Here is a 21,952-nt window from a genome sequence, read left to right on the forward strand (position 1 = left end):
CCCTAGCTTATGACAATGCATGCTCTAAGGACCCATCTGCTACTTGGGTCTAGCCATTTGCTACCATGGAACAAGTAGGGCCCATTATTTCCGAGATGGCTGCTTTTTCAAGAGTTGATTTTAGGTTTCTAGGTAAAAAATCACTCAATTTGTAACAGATGGCTCAGTTTTCTTCAATACCTGTATATGGAACAAACCAAGACAGTACAACTTCAACTAATGAAAAGCCAATACAGTTCTATTCCAATGTGAAACCCAGGATAATCAAGACAGGAAGGATCAAAAGGGGAAATGAACTAGAGCCAAGTCTTATTTATGAAGCACTCCTAATATGAACACTCACTGCACTTGTCTATTTCATGCTCATTATATGCAGACCACTCACAGAATCACAATAGCTCTGCAATGTTTATCATTGTATCTATAAGAAAACATGCTCAGAGAGGGAAAGGGATTTATACAAGACTTTTCAAGGAAAATTTTAGGAACACTTGGAAGATTGCCTTGATTTGCCAGCTCCTATATTAGCTATTCTGTTGTTTTCTTAAAATGCAAATCATTGAAAGAAAGGCTTAAAACTCAAATTGAGACAATATCCACAAGGCTTTTTCAAAAGTATCTAGCCCCTTTATTTCCAATTCAGTTAATCATGGTGATTACTCAGATCTTTCTGTAGATGTGTTGCATAGTTGCTGATGGTGTCGTGGACAAATAAAGAATAGAAGTGTTCTACCAGGCATATAGGATATCTGTAAGTGCCTGAACACAAATTATTTCCTAGGCTGCTACCTTCCTTCTTTATTCTCTGCCTCTATTTTTTTTTAATTTGTGCCAGTTCCGGGCTTGAACTGAGGGACAGACATTGTACCTGAGCTTTTTTGCTCAAGGTTAATGCTTTACTACTTGAGCTACATGTCCCCTTATTTCTTTGGAAGTTCACTGGAAACAAGAGTCTTACAGACTTTCCTGTCCAGGCTGACCTCAAACCTTGATCCCTCAACCTCAAAGTCCTGAGTAGCTAGGTTTACAAGTGTAAGCCACTGGTACCTGGCTCTGCCTCTTTTTAACAGCTCATTGATAGTAATGACTTATAATTATTATAATTTATTATTATAATTTATTTTCCAAGACATTGGGAGTTCTGGATTTTTGTATTCTCTACTTGATGGCAGAGAAACAAACATACAAAATCAACCTGGACTTGGGGCAAGAATGAAATCCATTCCACATCTCTCCTTTCCTGAGCTTCTTGTTACATGGATGAACGATCCCAAATCCTGCCTTCCAGTGGCAGATGAAATTGTACCCATATTTTCTTGACAAGAGGGTATCAATATGTGTAGAAATACAAAAGGCCTGGTATGCAAATGTTTCTCCACCAAATCAGGATTGCACATTTGGACCGAGTAGAAGACACATTTTGACTAATGGAAGAAGGGAAAAAACATAAATATGATCATGGATTTGAGGAAAGAAAGAGACCCCCTTTGCAATGCTCTTTTATTTTTAGAGGCCCACTGACATTGATGTATAAGGGGTTTCTGTCCTGACTGTCATCTTCCCATACACAGAGCACAGAGTTCAGGAAATTTTTTTTTGTAAGTCCTGGGGCTAGAATTCAAGGCCTGGGTGCTGTCTGAGCCTCTTGTGCTCAAGGCTAGCACTCTACCACTTGAGCTGGAGTGCCACTTCTGACATTTCCTGAGTAGTTTATAATAGTGATAATAGTATCACAGAGTTTCTTGCCTGGCCTGGCCTTGAACCATGATCCTCAAATCTCAGCCTGCTGAGTAACTAGGATTACAGGTGTCAGCCATCAGCCCTTGGCTGAGTTCAGAAGCTTATTTAAATATTCATATTTGCATAGGCCAAGAGCATGGCCTAGTGGTAGAGTTCTGTCTAGCACGGGCACAAAGCCCTGGGTTCAATTCCTTGGTACCACATACACAGAAAAAGCCAGAAGTGATGCTATGGCTCAAGTGGTAGAGTGTTAGCCTTGAGAAAGCCCAAGGACAATACCCAGGCACTGAGTTAAAGTCCCAGGATTGGCAAAAAAAGATGAAAGCCTGTGGGAAACCATTACTTTAAAAAACAAACTTCATAGAACATGAAGAGCTACAAGGCTGAATCAGGATTCAGGTGCACATCTGCCAAGTCCTAAAACATAGTTCATCATTTCAAGGCAGAGTCTTCTATACAGAAGAGCTTGAATTTCTAACCACTGGAAAATGTGAAGCAGAGTAATGATATGAAAGGATTTTTCTCTTTAGAAGCTCTTGAAGATTGTTGAGTATAGTGGCCTGCAGCTAGGGAGACTATAAGACTGAACTGTAATCAGAGATTTTAAACTCAAGGAACAGCCAGGCACCAGTGGCTTGTGCCTGTAATCCTTTCTACTCAGGAGGCTGAAGTCTAAGGGTCAAGGATCCATGCCCAACCTAGGCAGGAAAGCCAGATTTTTATCTACAACACTAAAAATCTGGAAGTGGATGTGACTCAAGTAATGGAGTAGGTCTTGAGCACAAAAGGTCAGGGAAAGTACCCAGGCCCTGAATTCAAGCTCCAGGACCAGCAAACAACAAAAAGGCACTGATGGCACATGCCTATAATCTTAGCTACTCAGGAGGCTGATTCAGAGGATCTCCGTTTGAAGCCAGTGGACTGTATTATATGGACTATATTGCATATGGATATATTATATATGTATTATTATTTTCTCAGTCCCGAGAAAACAGAGAAGCCACATTTTGAGAAGGTGAATTGTGAGTCTTTCTTGTACAGCCAGTTATCTTCAGGTAGACTCCTGTCTCAAAGACCTGCAGCCCAGTACAGAGCTCAAGCCAAGCTTTTAAAAACAAAAACCATATGCTTGGGTAGGAGCACTCAAGCCCAACAAAAACAGACCAAAAATACAGCACAAGGAGCAGAGCTTTTCCTGGAGCCCAATGTTATGGGCATGAAGATGGGAAGGTAGAATAGGGGATAATGATGTGAAAATACTGACATGGTGAATATGAGGACGAAAAGCAATGGAGCAAAACACAGCTAAAATACTTAAATAAATATATCGGCAAAGCAAACTTGTGCCTAAAGGCATATGCCCATAGAAATAAAACAGCTAAATTAAGAGCACATAGCCATAGAGACAGAGTAACCATGGAAAGGGCTAGAGTCAAGGCACATGACCATATAGATAGAATAACCGTGGAAATGGCTATTGTAAACCACTAGCACACTCCTGGGCGCAACCAATCAGGAAGAGAGTTTTCTGGGCATCTTGTAAAAGAGCAGTTTCAAAAGTTAAGCTGTACCTAGTGACTTGAAACTCAAGGAACAATTCCAACTCAGACAGGTATGAGCTACCCATTTATGGCATTTAGGAGGACATATAGTGAGAGAGAAAGACATACAGTGAGAGAAGTTCTGATTTGGCTGAGCTGAGAACATAAGAGGATCATCGGTTAGCAGCTTCAGTCCATCCAACACAGGGCAGCTGCAAAATTAAAACAGCACCAAGAGTTCAGAGAGTGAAGGGCATAAGGAATAGTCCCACTTTTCCTTAGTTGAGCAAGACTCAATGCTTGATGTTTGCTGCAGAAACAGTCCCAAGCCAAGAGAGCCGGGAGTTTGGCCTAGTGGTAGAGTGTTTAAGTAGCATGCACGAATACCTGGGTTCAATTCCTTGGTACCACACACATAGAAAAAGCCGGAAGTGGTGCTGTGGCCCAAGTGGTAGAGCTCTAGCCTTGAGAAAGCCCAAGGACAGTGCTCAGGCCTTGAGCTCAAGTCCAGGACCGGCAAAAAAAAAGAAAGAGTGCCAAACCTGTAGCTACCAACACATTCAGGAGGGCTTGCTTCACAGTACAGCTGAGAGTTCCAAGTGAGCACAAGACCTGAGGAACATATAATATTCTTCAGTTTCATCCTTCTACAGGGTTACATAACTACTTTTCTGGTTATAAAAGAACTGAGACCTGCATTCAGAGAACCTGAGCCACTCAATCACTCACCAATACAGAACTCAGTGTATTACTTGTCCCATGCACATCAGAGGGACACCCTATGGTGCCACAGGGTACACAAATGAAGTCACCTACAAAGCAAGAAGGAACATGTCCGGCCATAAACTAAAAAGAATCACACGATCAGAAATAGCACAAATAATGGAAGCTTCTAAGCTACAAGCAGCACAAGACTGGATAACTCATCTTCAACTCACGTATAACACCAACCCATGCAGAAGAAAAAAACAAGAGACCACTAATTCTCTTTGATAGGAATGGTGCTGGGGGACCAGTCCTGATGAAAACTTCCCATCTTCTAGAGCTTAATTGGAGAGTGGAGATAAGAGTCTCAGATCCTTTTGTGCCCAGGCTGGCTTTGAACCTTGATCCTCAGATCTCAGCCTCCTGAGTAGCTAGATTACAGGTGTGAGGCACTACGCCCAGCCATAATTAAAATATTTAAGTGTACAAAACAAAGAGAAACACACCAATCTACATATAATGGCAAGCCCATAAGAGTAACAGCAGATTTCTCACTAGAAAACTTAAAATTAAGGAGGCCACAGAATAATTAATTGGAAGTACTGAAAGTAAACAATTGCAATCAGATTAATCTGCTATGCACATCTGTCATTCATAAAAGGACAAAAATCTTCCATGATAAACAAAAACTAGTTGATGAGCACTAAACTAGCACTTCAAAAGGATTCCTATAGAGAAGATGAAGATAAAGTAACCATAAAAATAAAGCCCATCAACAGAGCATATAACCAAGTGAAAAAAAGAATATAACCAAGTCAGAAAGAGCAAAATACTAGAAAACAATAAAATGATAGGACTTGCCACATACCTTTTAAATCATAGCACTGAATGTTAATGGGTGCAATTCTCCAATGAAGAGACATATAATGGCAAATGGGTCTAAAATGTGTACTATTTCCTCTAAAGTTAGGAATAACACCTGGGTGTTCACACTTTCTACTCCTATCTAATGTAGTACTGGAATTCCTGGTCAGAGCAATAAGGCAAGAAAAAGAAATAAAAGAGATCCAATAGGGAAGGAAAAAGATTATAAAGATCCTATACATAAAGGACCCTAAAGTACTAGATCTGAGAAACATCTGAGAAATATAGCAACATATAAAATAGATATACAAAAATCAGTAGCTTGTCTGAACATCAACTGAATAGTTGGAGAAAGAAATTAAGATAATAATTCCATTTACAATAGCTTCAAAATAAACCCAGTAATAAACTTATCAAAAGTAGTGAAAAACTTCTAAAATGAACATTATAAAATCCTGAACAAGGAAAGTAAAGCTAACATCAGGAGATAAAAAGGCCGTCTATGTTCATGGACTGGCAGAATCCACATGAAGAACATTGCTTTATTATCAAAAGCAACTGATAGATTCAGTTCAATCTCCATCAAAATTCTAGTGTCATTTGTCACTGAAATAGAAAAATCAATTTTAAAATTCATATGGAGGCAAAAAGACTGAATAATCAATGCAACATCAAGCAGAAAAAGCTGATAGTTTCACAATACTAGATGTCAAATTATAATACAGAGCCACAGGAATCGACACAATATGATCATGACACATAAACAGATATAAGGACTAATAGAACATAATAGAATATCAAGAAATAAATCAGCTGTTTTTAAGGTGTATTTTATTGTTGGGATAATGTATAGAAGGGTTACAGTTATATTCATCAGATTGTGGGTACATTATTTTTCGAAATGATACCCCTTCTCATGTTTTTGTCCCCCTTTACCTCCTCCCTCCATCTCCCCTCCCAGTCATCTTGTTTTCTCCCTTCCCTTCCCTATTTCAAATAAACCAATAAATGTGTATACAGTATACAAGTATACAAATTCAGATACAGTGACTTCATGAGATTAACCATAAGTGGAAAAAACAAAAAGAGAGAGAAAAATATCTTTACATAGTACATTAAGAACAGAAATCACAAGGATAAACCTCTTGTTTTATTAACCTAGAGCTCATTTCATTTAGTCTCATCCTCTATGACCTTATATACACAGCTTTTGAGCTATTGTGTCCTCTGTTAGGAAAATCCTAAATGTGTGGTGATTATTACAAATAAGGGAAACCATAGAGCCTATGCTCCTTTGTGACTGACTTACTTCAGTTAATATGATTTTTTCCCAAGTCTTTCCATTTCCTTATAAAGGGGGCGATGTCATTCTTTCTGATGGCAGTATAGAATTCCATTTTGTATAAATACCACATCTACTTGATCCATCCGTCTACTGAGGGGCATCTGGGTTGATTCCATATCTTAGCTAGGGTAAATATTGCTGCAATGAACATTATTGTGCTAGTAGTTTTAGTATGGCCTTGCTTCTGGACATTTGGGTAAATGCTAAGGAGTGGGATTTCTGGTCATAAGGGAGCTCTATGTTTAGTCTTTGAGTGGATGACCAAGTTTGTACCCCCACCAACAGTGTAGTATTGATCCCTCCTGGCCACATCCCCACCAGAATCTGTTGTTATTAGATTTCTTGATCATGGCCATTCTAACTGGAGTGAGGTGGAATCTCAAAGTTGTTTTGATTTGCATTTCTTTTATGGCCAGATATGTTGAGCATTTCTTCATGTGTCTATAGGCCACTTCTCTTCTTCAGAGAAGTCTCTCTTTAAGTCTTTAGCCCACCATTTAATGGGATGGTTGATTCTTGGAGGGTTTATTTTTGAGAGATTCAATATTTTGTGCTGTAGGTATATTTTAGAAATGAATGAGTCCTTTGTTTGTTTTATGATTAGTGAAGATCTTCTCCCACTCTGTGGGTTTTCTATTTAACTTGCTAGGTATGTCTTTTTACATACAGAAGCTCTGCAGTTTAATGCAGTCCCTTCTGTCCAAACTTTCTTAAAGTTGTTGTGTTTCTGGACCCTTATTATGAAAGTTTCTACCTGTATCAAGGAATCCTAGTGTATCTCCTATTCCTTCTTGTTTTCAGGATAACTGTTTTTACCTCAAGGTCTTTGATCCATTTGGAGCTAATTCTGGTGCAGAGTGACATAGAAGGATCTAGCTTTAGTTTTTTTGGAGGTGATTAACCAATTCTGCCAGCACCATTTGTTAAAGAGGTGTCCTTGGTCCCTCTGGACCTGCAGGAGGGATAGAGAGAACACACCCCGACCAGGACTATCCGAGAAAGGTGAGGGCCGACTGACCACCCACACCCAGCCCTCCCTAGCTGGAGGACAATCAGATGTGTCAGGGAGACCCGTCAAGGCAGGAACTCATTTATTGAGGAAGTACATTCAGCTAACATAGGATTCCTGTGCTGTTGGAGAGGGTAGAAGGGTTTGGGGCCTATCCCAGAGATGGCCTTACTCCAGGAGGGGGAGAGCCTGGTCCAACCAGGTGGCAGGCACCATCTCAGCCAGGTGCAGTCCCAAGACCAGGGAATGAGCACTGGGCCATGAGTTAGGCCTCCTTTTACAGCATAGGTTTCCATTTCCCTGATGTGACATGCCCCACAAGGGGCTTTGTTTCTTCCATGTTATTCTTTTGGCTTCCATATCGAAGATTAGGTAGCCATAGGTCTATGGGTTGATTTCTAGGTCTTCAGTTGTATTCCATTGATCCTCATGCCTATTCTTGTGCCAGTACCAAGCTGTTTTGATTACTATAGCTCTGTAATAGAATCTGAAGTTTGGTATTGATATTCCTCCAGCACTGTGCTTTTTGCTAAGGATTGTTTTCTCTATATGAGATCTTTTATTATTCCATATCTATTTTTGGATTGCTTCTTCTATTTCATTAAAGAAAGACACTGGGATATTGATGAGTATGGCATTGGATTTCTAGATAGCCCTTGGCAGGATTGCCATTTTCACGATGTTAATTCTTCCAATCCAGGAGCATGGGAGGGTTTTCCATTTCCTTAGGTCTGCTTTAATTTCCTTTTTTAAGGTTTTAAAGATTTCTTCATAAAGGTCCTTTAAATCCTTAGTTAATTCCTAAGTATTTTATTTTCTGTCAGGCTATTGCAAAAGGGCTTGATTTCCTGATTTTTGCCTCTTTCTTCTCATTGTTGGCATACAGAAAAGCAGTTGATTTTTGAGGGTTAAATTTATACGATGCTACTTTGCCAAACTTTGAATAAGCTCCAGTAACTTGGGAATGGAGTCTATAGGGTTCTTTAAGTAAAGAATCATGTCATCTTTAAAGAGGGAAAGTTTCACACTCCTTCCCTATTTGGATTCCCTTTATGTTTGCTTTTTGCCTTATTGCTCTGGTTAGATATTCTAATACTATGTTAGAGAGGAGTGGAGAGAGTGAGCATCCTTGTCTCATTTCTGATTTTAGAGAAAATGGCTTTAGCTTTTCACAATTTAGTATAATCCTAGCTGTAGATTTGTTGTACACAGCCTTTATTATACTGAAGAATGTTCCATGGATTCGTAATTTCTCCAGAGCTTTTAGAATAAAGGGGTGTTGGATCATGTCAAATGCTTTTTCTGCATCTATTGAGATAATCGTATGATTCTTGTCCTTGCTTCTGTTGATGTGATGAATTATGTTAATTGACTTATGTATATTGAACCAGTTTTGCATCCCTGTGATGAATCTTGTTTGATCATTGTGTATAAATTTTTGATGAGTTGTTGAAGACAGTTGGCCAGTATTTTGTTAAGAAGTTTTGCATCAATGTTCATCAAAGAAATAGGTCTGTAGTTCTCTTACTTTGATGAGTCTGGTTTTGGGATAAAGGTTATTCTGGCTTCATAGAATGAGTTTGGCAAAGAGCCTTCGCTTCCAATTTCATTGAAGAGTTTGAGGGAGTATTGGTGTGAGTTCTTCTTTGAAGGCGTTATAGAATTCAGCTGTGAATCCATCCAGTCCTGGAATTTTTTTTGGATGGGAGATCTCTTATTGCCATTTCTATTTCATTACTTGAAATGGGTCTGTTTATTAAGTGTAGATCTTCTTGGTTCAGTTTGGGTATGTCAACATTTGTTAGAATTCGTCCATCTTTTCTAGATTCTTAAATTTGTTGACATAAAGATTTGAAAAGTATCCCCTTATAATGCACTGGATATTGGTAATTTCTGTCATGATATTACCATCCTCATCTGTGATTTTGTTTATTTGGGTGTGCTCCCTTCTTTTTTGTCAGATTTGCTAATGGTCTGTGAATTTTGTTAATTTTTTTTCAAAGAGCCAACTCCTTGTTTTGTTGATTCTATGTTTTTTGGGGGGACTCTAATTCATTTAATTCTGCTTTAATTTTAATAATTTGTTTCCTTCTACTGGATTTGGGTTTGGTTTGTTGCTCTTTTTCCAGTATCTTCAATTGCATCATTAAATTGTTGATTTGAAAATTTTCCAGCTTGTTAATATAGGCACTCAGAGCTATAAATTTTCCTCTGAGTACTGCCTTTTCTGTGTCCCAAAGGAGCTGGTATCTTGTGTGCTCATTTTTTTAAAATAACATAAACTGCTGGACTTTTTTCTGATCTCTTCAATGACCCACTGGTGATTCAACAATGTGTTGTTCAGTCTCCATGAGTTATAGGGTTTCCCTTGGTGGAGATTGGTGTTGAGTTCCAATTTTATGCTGTTGTGTTTGAGAGAATACAGAGAATAATTTCAGTGTTTCTGAATTTGCACAGATTTGCTCTATGACCTAAAATGTGATCTATTTTAGAAAATATTCCATGTGGCACTTAAAATAGTATATTCTGGTGTTGCTGGGTGGAATAATCTGCAGATGTCTGTTAGGTCTAGTTGGTCTATGCAATTGTTCAAGGAGTTTTTGACTTGCTATTTTATCCAGAGGTAGAACTGTCTGATTTTTGACCAAGCTGAAATGTTAGTCTTTTAAAATAAATGGTGGTAGGAAACCTAGTTATACACATGCAAAAAACTGAAAAATATAACCATATCTTTCACCCTGTAGAACAAGTAATTCCGAAGACCTTAAAGTCATACCTGAAACCTTAAAAGTACTACAAGAAAACATAGGGAATGACATTCACTGGTGGCTCACTCCTGTAAACCTAGTTACTAAGACTGAGATCTAAGGCTCTCTAAAGATCAAAGTCAGCCTGGGCAGGAAAGTCTGTGAGACTCTTTTCTTCAATTAACTAACAAAAAAGCCTGAGCCCAAAGAGTCTCAGGAACAGTGACCAGGCCTGAGTTTAATCTCAAGGGCCAACAAAAAAATAATGATATCCACACATCAAGAGAAACAATCAGTAAAAATCCACCGAATGGAAGAAAATATTAACCAACTATTGACTGGATAAAAGGATTAATATCTAACAAGGTGCCAGTGGCTTACACCTAAAGTCTTACCTACTCAGGAGGCTGAAATCTGAGGATTGTGGCTTGAAGTCATCCTGGCAAGGAATATTGAGACTCTTATCTCCAATTAATGTGTAAAAAAGCCAGAAGTGAAGTTATAGCTCAAGCAGCAGAGCATTGGGGGAGAGAGAGAGAGGAGGAGGGAGGGAGGGAGGGGGAGAGAGAGAGAGAGAGAGAGAGAGAGAGAGAGAGAGAGAGAGAGAGAGAGAGAGAGAGAGAGAGAGAGAGAGAGAGAGCGAGCAAGCAAGATCACTAGGCCATGAGTTCAAACCCTGGTATTTGCAAAGCAGAACTAAACACCAGTATTGAAGAAAAGTCCAGTGACTTGTGCTAGCAGACACAAAACCATGAAAAATTAAGGCAGTGTGGTATGAGGCACAGGAATAGACAAGTTCATCCTTGGAAAACTACTGCTTTTCACTTGTATGGAACAAGGTGTCTGCAGATGGTGTAACTTCCCTGGGGGTTAAGGATGGCAGTAGTGGCTTGAAATCAGGATTCAGGGTCTATGTGCCATCCCTGAGGTTTTCTTTTCGCTTGCTTACTTGCTTGCTTATTTGCCCTGAGTACTCTACCACATTGAGCCACAGCGCCAATTCTGGTTTTCTGGTGATTAATTGAAGATGTCTAACAGACTTTCCTACCAGGGACGGCCTTGAATTGTGAGCCTCACATCTCAGCCTCCAGAGTAGCTAGGATTACAGGTGTGAGGCAATGGTGCTTGCTCTGATGTTGAATTTTTAAAGGGAAAATGGTGGCATACATACAGCATATTTCATATCCACAAGGAAGCTGGCTTTGGAAACAGCAACACTTTCCTCTGTACAGCAGCTTGGCTTAGCACACAAGCAGCCACAAGAAGGCTAGTGAGCAAAACCGCAGCTAGCCAACAACGGGAGAACTCAATGCTGATTGGCCAGTGAGCATGAGGAACTGGAATAGAAAGAGCAAAGGCAGCCCATTGACTATTTTAGTTGGTAACTATGCACGATAGGGGTGGGATAGAAGAGAGCAAAGGCATCCCATTGGCTCTCATAGCTGGTAACTATGAACGAGAGGGGTGGGATTGAAGAGAGCAAAGGCAGCCCATTGGCTCTTGTAGCTGGTAACTATGCACGATAGGGGTGGGATTGAAGAGAATAAAGGCAGCCCCTTGGGTCTTGTAGTTGATGACTATGCACGAGAGGCGTGGGAGAGAAGAGAGTAAAGTGCAGCCCATTGGCTCTCGTAGTTGGTGACTATGCACAAGCGGGGTGGGATTGAAGAGAGCAAAGGCAGCCCATTGGCTCTCGTAGTTGGTGACTATGCACAAGCGGGGTGGGATTGAAGAAAGCAAAGGCAGCCCATTGGCTCTCGTAGTTGGTGACTATGCACGAGCGTGGTGGGATTGAAGAGAGCAAAGGCAGCCCATTGGCTCTCGTAGTTGGTGACTATGCACGAGAGGGGTGGGATTGAAGAGAGCAAAGGCAGCCCATTGGCTCTCGTAGTTGGTGACTATGCACAAGCGGGGTGGGATTGAAGAAAGCAAAGGCAGCCCATTGGCTCTCGTAGTTGGTGACTATGCACGAGAGGGGTGGGAGAGAAGAGAGTAAAGTGCAGCCCATTGGCTCTCGTAGTTGGTGACTATGCACGAGCGGGGTGGGATTGAAGAGAGCAAAGGCAGCCGATTGGCTCTCGTAGTTGGTGACTATGCACGAGTGGGGTGGGATTGAAGAGAGCAAAGGCAGCCGATTGGCTCTCGTAGTTGGTGACTATGCACGAGAGGGGTGGGATTGAAGAGAACAAAGGCAGCCCATTGGTTCGTCACTGGGTACGAGGTGGTGGGATCGAAGAGAGCAAAGGCACCTTGTTGGGCTTTCTTAAAGTCAGGACTACAGCCGGAGCAAGCAAGAGAGAAGACAGGTCCTCCATCGATGTTCCACGAGTAGATTACACCCTACTACTGGCTGAGGTAATAATGGGCTACCTCAACAGTGGGACTCTGGCTCTCTTTATTTCATTTGTCTTCCCTCATTCTTTTCCTCTGAGCAGCTCCAAATTCCTGATTCAGTTTCTTTCCGTTTTGTGGAGTGGGAAAGACTCACCGGTCGCAGCATCCTGTTACCCCCTTCCTGCTACTTGAACTCTTTTAAGGCTCATACCACTGCCTTTGACTCTTCACCTCAGAACAAGATGCAATGAAAAAAGGGGTGCACCTCCTCTCTCTCACCCCGTTAGAGCACGGAGCCAGTATAGGATGTTGGGAGTCGGTGGTGGGAAAAAAGTAAAAGTGAACATTGCTATTGTTAAAATGTGGAAAGGAACATGGGAGATAGGACGTTGTGGAGGAAAACACAGTTGTACAAAGTGAGGGAGGCTATGTTGGTCCAAGAAATAATTTGGTGTCCCAAGGAGTTACTATTGCCTACCTCAGGGATTGGCACTTGATTGAATAAGTGAAGGGGTGAAGGAAAACAATACTAGAGGGCCAGGCATCCAGGAGAACAGCATGATTTTGTGGGGTACAAGGAGGTAATCAGTCTAGAGGGAAACCAAAGGAATAATTAAGATTAAGTTTGTGTGTGTGTGTGCGTGCGTGTGTGTGTGTGAAAAAAAGCCTGAAAAGGAATGTTGAGGGAAACTTGAATACAGGGAATACATGAGAGTAGGTATTGAGTGGACGGGGCACAAAATCACCTGTGGGGAGTGAATAATACACAGTGTAAGGAAAATAATGGAACAATGCTGAGAACACTAGTTGGGAACACTAGTTGCACAGGATAATGCAAAAGAAAGGAGTTAGATCAAAGGAGTTAGAAAGGAGTTGATCAAACAGGCTTCAGTCTGCTGTCTCTGCCTGAAATTAATATGTAGGGAGTGAAGGTGAGCAAGTGGCTCATGATCACATTGAAAGTGTAGGGAATTGTGCCAAGAGGTTGTATGGGAGAGGATATGTATGAGTGGGGTTTGTTGGGAAAGATGCTACCTGAGGAAGAACATCAAGGTAACACTGAGAGATAGCTATAGCTATAAAGAAGGGGGAAAAACAGATTGCACACGTGAGCAACATGCAGAACACATTACTAGAAATCTCAGGTTTCTTTTCTTTCCCAAAAACATTGCAAGTAAACTAGTGATAGTTGTGTGGCTATTCTGCTTTGTACTTCTGATTATACAATCATAAAACTCCACAACATGAATGCTCTACCCTGCTGCTTCTCTAACTTAAAATGAACCAAACTGAGTAGGAGCAAAGATGCCCCCATGGGAGATTCATCTTTTTTCCAGGAAAGGTTTGTGATAATGTAAACTTCCACAGCATGAGCACTCAAATGAGAGACAATAAATACATCTCTTTTCTGGACATGCCAGTCAGAGTTGGTGCTGCCTTCTGAGTATGGTAATAAGTTAGATTTCCTTGATATGTGATTAAATTCAGCATTGAGCCTCATCCCCTCTAACAAACAGACTTGCCTGTTGAGCATGCTTTCCGGAGAGAGTGGGTATGGTACTAAGAAGGTATCTGTTTCCAAGACCAAAACTTGGCTTCAACTCCTGAATCTAACAGGTGCCTTAAGTGGCTGTCTCTGCCCAGGGCAGGCGTTGAGTCTGGGTGCAGGAATCATGAGTAAATTCTCTACCAGTCCTATCAGTGAGTTACAGTGTTGACTTCCAACAAGCACTTCGCAGGCTTTAGTTCATTTGTGTATATAACATCATATCAAAGTTAGGTTCCAAGTGTTTGTAGGAAGAAAAGGTAGGGGGCAGATATATATTTTTTTAAAAAAAGGTCAGTGGGGAGATGGACCTTCGAATGATGATGGAATATATTAGATTTGGCCTAGGGATAGGAAGTTGTTTTCTCTAATATGATCTACAAAAGAGAAAACTGTTTAAGTCTTGGACAAACCCCTGCATTATCCTACATCAGGTAGGGAGAGTCAGTTGCTAGTGGGGCAGGGCCACAGCCAACCCCTACCCTGATTCCTTCCTTGTGTCCATAAAACACAGGTTCCATCTCTAACCTACAAGCTACTTGTCATATTTTCTGGAAAAAAAATCACTGCTCCCTGGGCCTGAGTACCCCAGTTGCAAATTGACAAATAAGATGGGCTGGTCTTCAAGGTTTCCATCTTCTAACATTAGTTTCCTGTTCGCATTCCAATATGCCTATCCCATTTTTCTCCCTGTGTTGCTAACTGCAACCTGAGGCAGCACGATGAGATACTGGAGTCAAAAAATTAGAAAAATACAAACACATAGAGAGATGGGGGGAGGAACCAGGGGTCTCAAGGCTCACCAGCATTTGGGCCCCAAGTTCCCACAAGCAAGCATATTTATTTGAGTTCACTCAGGGAAGATTACCATGGATACATGTAAAAAAATAAAGTGTCTGTATTAATATTACAATCAGAGCCAAAAGTGTGTGTGTGTGTGTGTGTGTGTGTGTGTGTGTGTGTGTGTGTGACATACTGGTTCTATTATTATTATTGCCAACCCCGGAGCTTGAACTCAGGGCCTGAGCACTGTCCTTGGGCTTTCTCAAGGCTACAGCTTTGCCTCTTGAGCCACAGCACCACTTCTGTTTATGTGGTACTGAGGAATCAAACCCAGGTCTTTGTGCATGCTAGGCAAGCACTCCACCACTAGGCCAAACTCCCAGCCCTCCCTTAGTATTTTGAGATGGGAAACTGCAGCCCAAGGAAAGCCCAGACATGAAGTCTACCTTATCTAGCCTTCAAAGTTATCAGCACCCAAGATTCAACTCCCAGCCTTTTCAGCACTAAGGAAGGGGGATGCCATTCTAGTCTCAATCCTCTCCAGAGCTTTCTGTTTTTGTTTGTTTGTTTGTTTGTTTGCCAGTCCTGGGCTTTGAGCTCAGGGCCTGAGCGCTGTCCTTGGGCTTTCTCAAGGTTAGAGCTCTACTACTTGAGCCACAGCACCATTTCCAGAGTTTTTCTATATATGTGGTACCGAGGAATCAAATTCATGTCTTTGGGCATGCTGAGCAAGCACTCTTACAACTAGGCCAAACTCTAGGCCCCAGAGCTTCTGTTTTAACCCTTCCATGGCCAGCTCTAGTGTTCTAAGTGCTGTTGAGGAGATGTTCTAATCTCTCAAACCTTTTTCAGTTTTCACAGCTCAGCTTCAGAGTTTCCTATATCCCTGGCAGTTCTAGTACTCCCAAATTCTTACCTGTGATCTCTGACCCTGCAGGAGAGCTCCCAGTACCCTTTGGCGCACACTCTGCCTTTGATTTTTTAACCCTGTGAACATGGAGAGGGAAGTACTGATTTCTGTCATTGTGACTCCTACTTTGACCACAATGTGAGTAAAACAGCAATCATGAAGTTTAATGTGTCTTGTGTTATTTTGTGTTCAATTTTAAGCTAGTCTCCCTGCAAGGTAGGAGTGGGGAAGATCAATATAAGTAGGAGGAGAAAAAGGGCAGGAGAAGGCATTATCTCAGATTATCATCCTAGGACAAGGATCTTGGCCTTGATATTTCCTGTTGGTGAGACTTTGGAGAAGCAGTACTTTGTTTCCCAATCATACCATTCTTAGAGATCATGAGAACAGAATATTCTATATCTATAAATATTGAGAAGAAGATTAGCACAGGGCCTGTAAACTAGTATTTGTTTGGTCTGTAGTGACTGTTACTCCATATTTAAAGAGACTGAAGAGACAGAAGGTTCTACTGAAAAGCAGATCCATGAAGGCCATAGCCACAGTGATACAGGAAAGGAAGATTCCTAGACATGAGCCAGGTTTGTTTGTACAGACCCAGCAGATTGGTAAAAAGACAGTGTCACCAGAAAGGAATACTAATTACATCTTTCCAGATAGCTGCAGACCGTGATCTAAATATCTTTGAACCTCCATCATCTTCATTGTAGCTCTGGCAGGAAAGAAAGAGTAAAAAAAGTCACAAAATGAAAACAGGAAAATCACCAGAAAGGACTTGCATTTGCCATAAGGACTAATGTTTTGTCAGCCAATTAGATTTCCACATTCTGTTAATGTGAAATCTTGCCCTTTTCTTTCTCCATATGATATGTGCCTGCCAGAGAGTTTAATTTCCTGACTTCTCAATTGTTCCCAGATATTTAAGTTGGATCCATCCTCTGTCTAACACCCCTGAGCCCGTTCAACTGCAGCTACAGGTATTGTGAAGGAGTGGGATGGAAAACCATGGGAGGGGACTAGCTTGGTGAGTGGGAAGATCAGAAGGATTTGAGGTAGGAGTGGGTGCTCAAGGGGCCTATATTCTAAAGGAGAATTCCAGATGTGAGAAAGTATGCTTTCCTAGTCAATATTTTCTTACTTTCTTTCCTTTGCAGGTCTCCAATGGCCCAGAGCGGGCCTTGATACTTAGAATTTCTCAAGATGTGGAGTATCAACAGATGCTAGAGGCTGCTGAGGCTCTGATGATTCTGAAAAACTCTCCTCAGGCCCCTTCTGGTCCCCAGTCCCAGAACCATGATCGACATTCCCCTGGTAGCTTGCTTCATAAGCATTAATAAAGGATGGGAATAATTGGAAAATGCCATAGTGATGTAATAAGCAGGTTCTAGCTAAGAAAGCAGCACTGGAGTGAATGAAATTGGTGCTAGGCCCCCAAGTTCTGAGTCTGAATAATGAGCTTGTACTTGAAAGTTGTTCAGTGAGTCTTCAGTATATCAGCGTTTGTGTTCAAAACAAAAACCCCAAGAATGACAGAACTTAGCACATATAAAAGAGAATATTAAGACCTCTTGACTACAAAGACAGAACCTGATCTCCAACACCTTCTGTTTTCTGATGAGGGATTTTTTTCTGCAAGGGAATCAGGTCACTGTTTCAGCGCTTTTACTCTCAAAACAGAGGATGGATGCCTTTATAAATAAGTAGTATTTTGTAAGAGATAACACCGATGTGCAGAAAGAAGAGGAAGGAGAGTTTGAAGTAGAAGAAAAGATAAACACCTAGGTAAACTAGGGCAGGAGGCTAGAAATTTTTGCACCAAAAAGGTGAATGGGAGCTGTGGTAGAAATGAAGAAGCTACAGCACAGCAACTGAGGAAAAGATGGCTGAAGCTGGAAAAGTTGATCATGGTGGTCTTGGAAGGTGAATGTAGGAGGTTAGGCCAGCCATTTTGTTTAGTGAGGATTAAGGTATGTTCTTAATATACGGAGTAGCGTATGCAGAAACACTCGACTTGAACAAAAGGGATGTGGTGACTGTGAAGGCTAAAAGGAAGTAAAGAGATAAGACTAGAGATGCAGAGGTCAGACAGGATTAAGTTTAAGTTTGTAACATGGTCTGGCTTTCAAATATTTGATTATATGAGCCAAAACAAAAATGGGAGAACTGGGAGGGGACATGGGTTTGACCTGTCACCTTCTCCTTCCTTTTTGCCTGCAGATTGCTGAATATAGAAATGACAGCCCCTGCCCCCGCTCCTGGCCCTGTCTGCCATCAAATTCATACAGCTTCATTTCATGGCCTATTCAACATCTGGGGGAAAATCTGTTTATTGAAGTAAGAGCCCAGCGGAGAAGCCCTTGCTAGTGTTACTTATTTGCAATTCTTTTTCTGAATGCATCAGATATCCAATATACGTGATTTTGGTTTTTAAATCTTTTAGGTGTTTTATAAGCCTTGAGACTCTTTTAATTCTTTACCTCCATCCACTATTTATTTGGAAGCTGGAGCATTTCACTGTGCCTTCCAAATAGCATTGTGTAACCTAATGTAGTCAGTTCTCAGTAGAGTTCTAAGTTGGTTTGTAAGCTGTGTTTTCATTTACTTTGTCATTCCACAATGAGTACACACTCCTGCACTTATACATGCATGTGGAAATGTGAAGGTATTTTCACTTTGAGTCCATAGGTTTGTTGTGTATGTATGTGTGTACATGTATACTTGTGCTTGATGAAACAATAAACTTTTGCTGCAAGGAAAAGAAAACTATTGGTGCTTTCTTTCTGTGTTGTAACCAATTCACCATGGGGAAAACCACCCTGAATGGGCACAATCCAAGGATGCTGGGCCTGGGTACTAGACTGGGTGGACAAGTCAGCAAGCTTGCCTGACCTCAGTTCCCCCACCCAGAGCCAGACCAGCCCTCAAGATCTAGGGCATACTCTGAGGCCTCTGCTCCTACTGGTAGCAATGATGTGTTGCACTCTATCTGCTAGCTGATCTCCACCCTCCCTGGCCCTACCCTGCTTCCATTTATCCCCAAGATATATGGGGAACATAGCTCTAAAGCAGCCCAAATAAGGTCCTGGGCAATCATTGTTTAACACCAACTTTGAGAACTTGTTTGTTTGTTTGTATTTTGATTTTGGACAGTCCTGGGGCTTGAATTCAGGGCCTTGGTTCTTTCCTTGGACACATTTTTGCTCAAGGCTAGAGCTCTACCACTTGAGCTACAGAATCACTTCTGGCTTTTGTGTGTGTTTATGTGATACCAAGGAATTGTACCCAGGGCTTCATGCATGATAGATGAGCACTCTACCACCAAGCTTCCACTCCCAGCCCCGAGAACTGGATTTTCTCCTAAAAACTGACCTTGATTTTGCTGAGGTTGAAAGCAGTTTTTTTTTCTTTCTTTTTTGTCAGAGGTGGGGCTTGGAATCTGGCCTGGGCGCTGTCTCTGAGCTCTTCAGCTAAAAGCTACTGCCCTACCCCTTGAACCATGGCCCCACTCTCCATTTTCTAGAGGTTGATTGCAGATAAGAGTCTCAGGTTCTTTTATGGCCAGGCTGGCTTTGAACAGCAATCTTCAGATCTCAGCCTCCTGAGTAGCTAGGATTACAGGCATGAGCCACAGTGCCTGGCTACTGTCAATTTTCTTACACAGCAGCTAGGCAGCTATAAACTCAAGTAGCACTAATTGTAACATTTCCCCAAAATGGAGGCCTGGCTCAAGTGGTAAAGCAGCAGCCTGGAGAGAAAAATCAAGGATAAAAGTACAAGTCAAGCCCCAGTACTGTTATAAATTATTTTTATTATTATACTTGTAGAGCCAGGAGTTGGGCCTAATGGTACAGTGCTTGCCTAGCATGCACCAAGACCCAGGTCCAGTTCCTTGATACCACATACATAGAAAAAGCTGGAAGTGGTGCTGTGGCTCAAGTGGTAGAGCTCTAGCCTTGAGAAAGTCCAAGGACAGTGCTCAGGCTCTGAGTTCAAGCCCTTGAACTGGCAAAAATTAAAAAAACAAAAAATGAATACTTGTACAATAAATTTCATGAGACAAGTCAACATTTATTATCAAAAGCTCAAAAGACTACTTAGGAAGAAATATGAAGGACAATTCTATCTTGGAGAGCCACGGAGGCATCAGAGGTTATATGTACACATGTAGGGCAAAGTAGACTCATCGATCTAAAAGTCTCCACAGTTTGTTTACCATAGCTGATTTTTAAGTAATATGAGCATATAGAAATACTGCTAGGATGGAGTGGAGGGAGGGAAAGGGGAAAAAACATGAGAAGGGGTATCAGTGTTCAAGAAGTAATGCACCGACTGCCTGATGAATGTAACTGTACCTCCTCTATACATTACCCTCACAATAAAATTTTAAAAAGAAGAAAGAAAAGAAATACATTATACCCTTCAGATTCCTTAATAAGATTCTAGTACACTGGGCATAGTTACTTTAATTTATCATTCTCTCTTCCCTTTCTATCTCTGTTTCTTTTCCTCATTCGCTCTTTCCATCTCTTCGTTTACAGGGGGGAGGGAGAGGGAAAGGGAGGGAAAGGGAGAGGGAGAGAGACAGGGAGACAGAGAGACAGTGACTGAGAGCCTCCCAAACACATTTTGTATTGTTGAAGACAAACTGTAAAATGGATGCCAAGGTTGGAACAAGTGATGACCAGATTCCTCCTCCCTCCCCCAAATAATAAGTGGTGAAATTTGATGTGTGTTATACACTAATTTCACTGTGGGGTAAATTGTCTCCAGTGTCAGATGATAAAATCCAAATGAGCTGGGCACCAGTGGCTCATACCTATAATCATAGCTACTCAGGATTCTGACATCTGAGCAATCACAGTTCAAAGCCAGCCATGGCAGGAAATTCTCTGAGACTCTAATCTCCAACTTATCACGAAAAAGCCAAAAGTGGCCCTGCAGCTCAAGTAGCAGAGCACTAGTCTTTAGCAAAAATACTCAGGGACAGAGCCCAGGTCTTGTGTGTAAGTCCCAGGGCCAGCACAAAAAAAGGCAAGTGAACTACCCTTAGAAGATAACATATTCCTGTGAACAAATCAGAGTAGTTCTTGGCCCTTCATCCTTCTTCTAAGCCATCTCAGTATCCACCTCCTCCAGTAACTCCTGGACAGATTTTCATTCATTCTATAAGCTATTACATCTCAGAAATCCAATTTGTCTTATTTTTCTTCTACCCTTTCAAATTTTCTAGTATAATGTCAACTTGGTTTTTTTTTTGCCAATCGTGGGCTTGAGCTCAGGGCCTGAGCACTGTCCTTGGACTTTCTCAAGGCTAGAACTCTACCACTTGAGCCTTAGCACTACTTACAGCTTTTTTCTATGTATGTGGTACTGAGGAATCGAACCTGGGTCTTTGTGCATGCTAGAAAAGCACTCTACAGCTAGGTCAAACTCCCAGCCCCATATTTCCTGTGTCTTTGGCAATTTGGGCTGCAAGTGAGAGGAAGAGGGAGAGACACAGACACACAGACACACAGACACACAGACACACAGACACACAGACACACACACACACACACACACACACACACACACACACACACACACACACACATATATCCTGTAGGAGTTTGCAGAGCTTCTTCATCTTTACGTCTTTGGTCAGTATGGAAATTTCTCCTCTATTTTCATTTTAAATACTGTTTCTTTCTTTTGTCTTCACAAGATACAGCTGCACATACAGGGCACAATGAAGTCTTAATTCTTCCTTTCTGTTCAAATTTCTTTTAGGCTTCAATGCTTTATTCCAGATATTGGATTTTAGCTATTGCTAATTTCCCTTCATCTCCCTCCTAGACTACTGAGCTCTGATAGTTAATGCAATATATTAACATGACTGAATCAAACATCATTTGTTGGTATATTTGTCTCTTCAGAGACAACTATCATTTAAATCTGTAGGTGGAATCAAGTAAACAATGTAAACTGCCTTTAACAGATCCCTTGTTGGCCTGAAAAATAAGACAAAACAAAACAAAAATCGTAAGAAAATAAAGCTTGAATTATCATTTTATTGACTGAAGAAAGACGCTAGAACGTTTATCTTCTCTGTCTTTCATAACTCTGGACTACAAACCTTCAGAGTGACACGAATCAGCCTTATTCACTCTCTTGCATTCAGAATTTTGATCTAAATCTCCAGGTTTTCTGGGTGTGAACATGCAGAGGGCAGATTGAGGAAGTTTTCTGCTTCCATAAGTATCTAGGCTGATACTGCATATAAATCAGGCACATAATTTAGTGGGTCTGTTCTTATGGAGATCCTGCGCTAATACATAAACAGCTGCCTTCTCATTACATTTCAGTATTTTCCTCAGGCTCTCTTGTGAGTTACTAAGCAATGCTGCATTTTTTCCATTCCAAAATTTGTAAACTTTTTGAAATATCTC

General features: G+C 41.2%; 1 long non-coding RNA gene across 1 annotated transcript; it reads left to right on the plus strand.

Moving 5' to 3' along the window:
* The first annotated feature begins 12,248 nt into the window (after positions 1 to 12,248).
* LOC150041046 (uncharacterized) lies at positions 12,249 to 18,107 on the plus strand. The gene is made up of 5 exons (XR_016533887.1): positions 12,249 to 12,306; positions 15,552 to 15,662; positions 16,441 to 16,501; positions 16,679 to 16,835; positions 17,742 to 18,107. It is a non-coding gene; the product is annotated as an uncharacterized LOC150041046 (long non-coding RNA).
* Positions 18,108 to 21,952: the final 3,845 nt, after the last annotated feature.

The sequence above is a fragment of the Megascapheus bottae genome, chromosome X, assembly GCF_031878675.1.
Source record: "Megascapheus bottae isolate mThoBot1 chromosome X, mThoBot2.hap1, whole genome shotgun sequence".
NCBI classification, from domain to species: domain Eukaryota; kingdom Metazoa; phylum Chordata; class Mammalia; order Rodentia; family Geomyidae; genus Megascapheus; species Megascapheus bottae.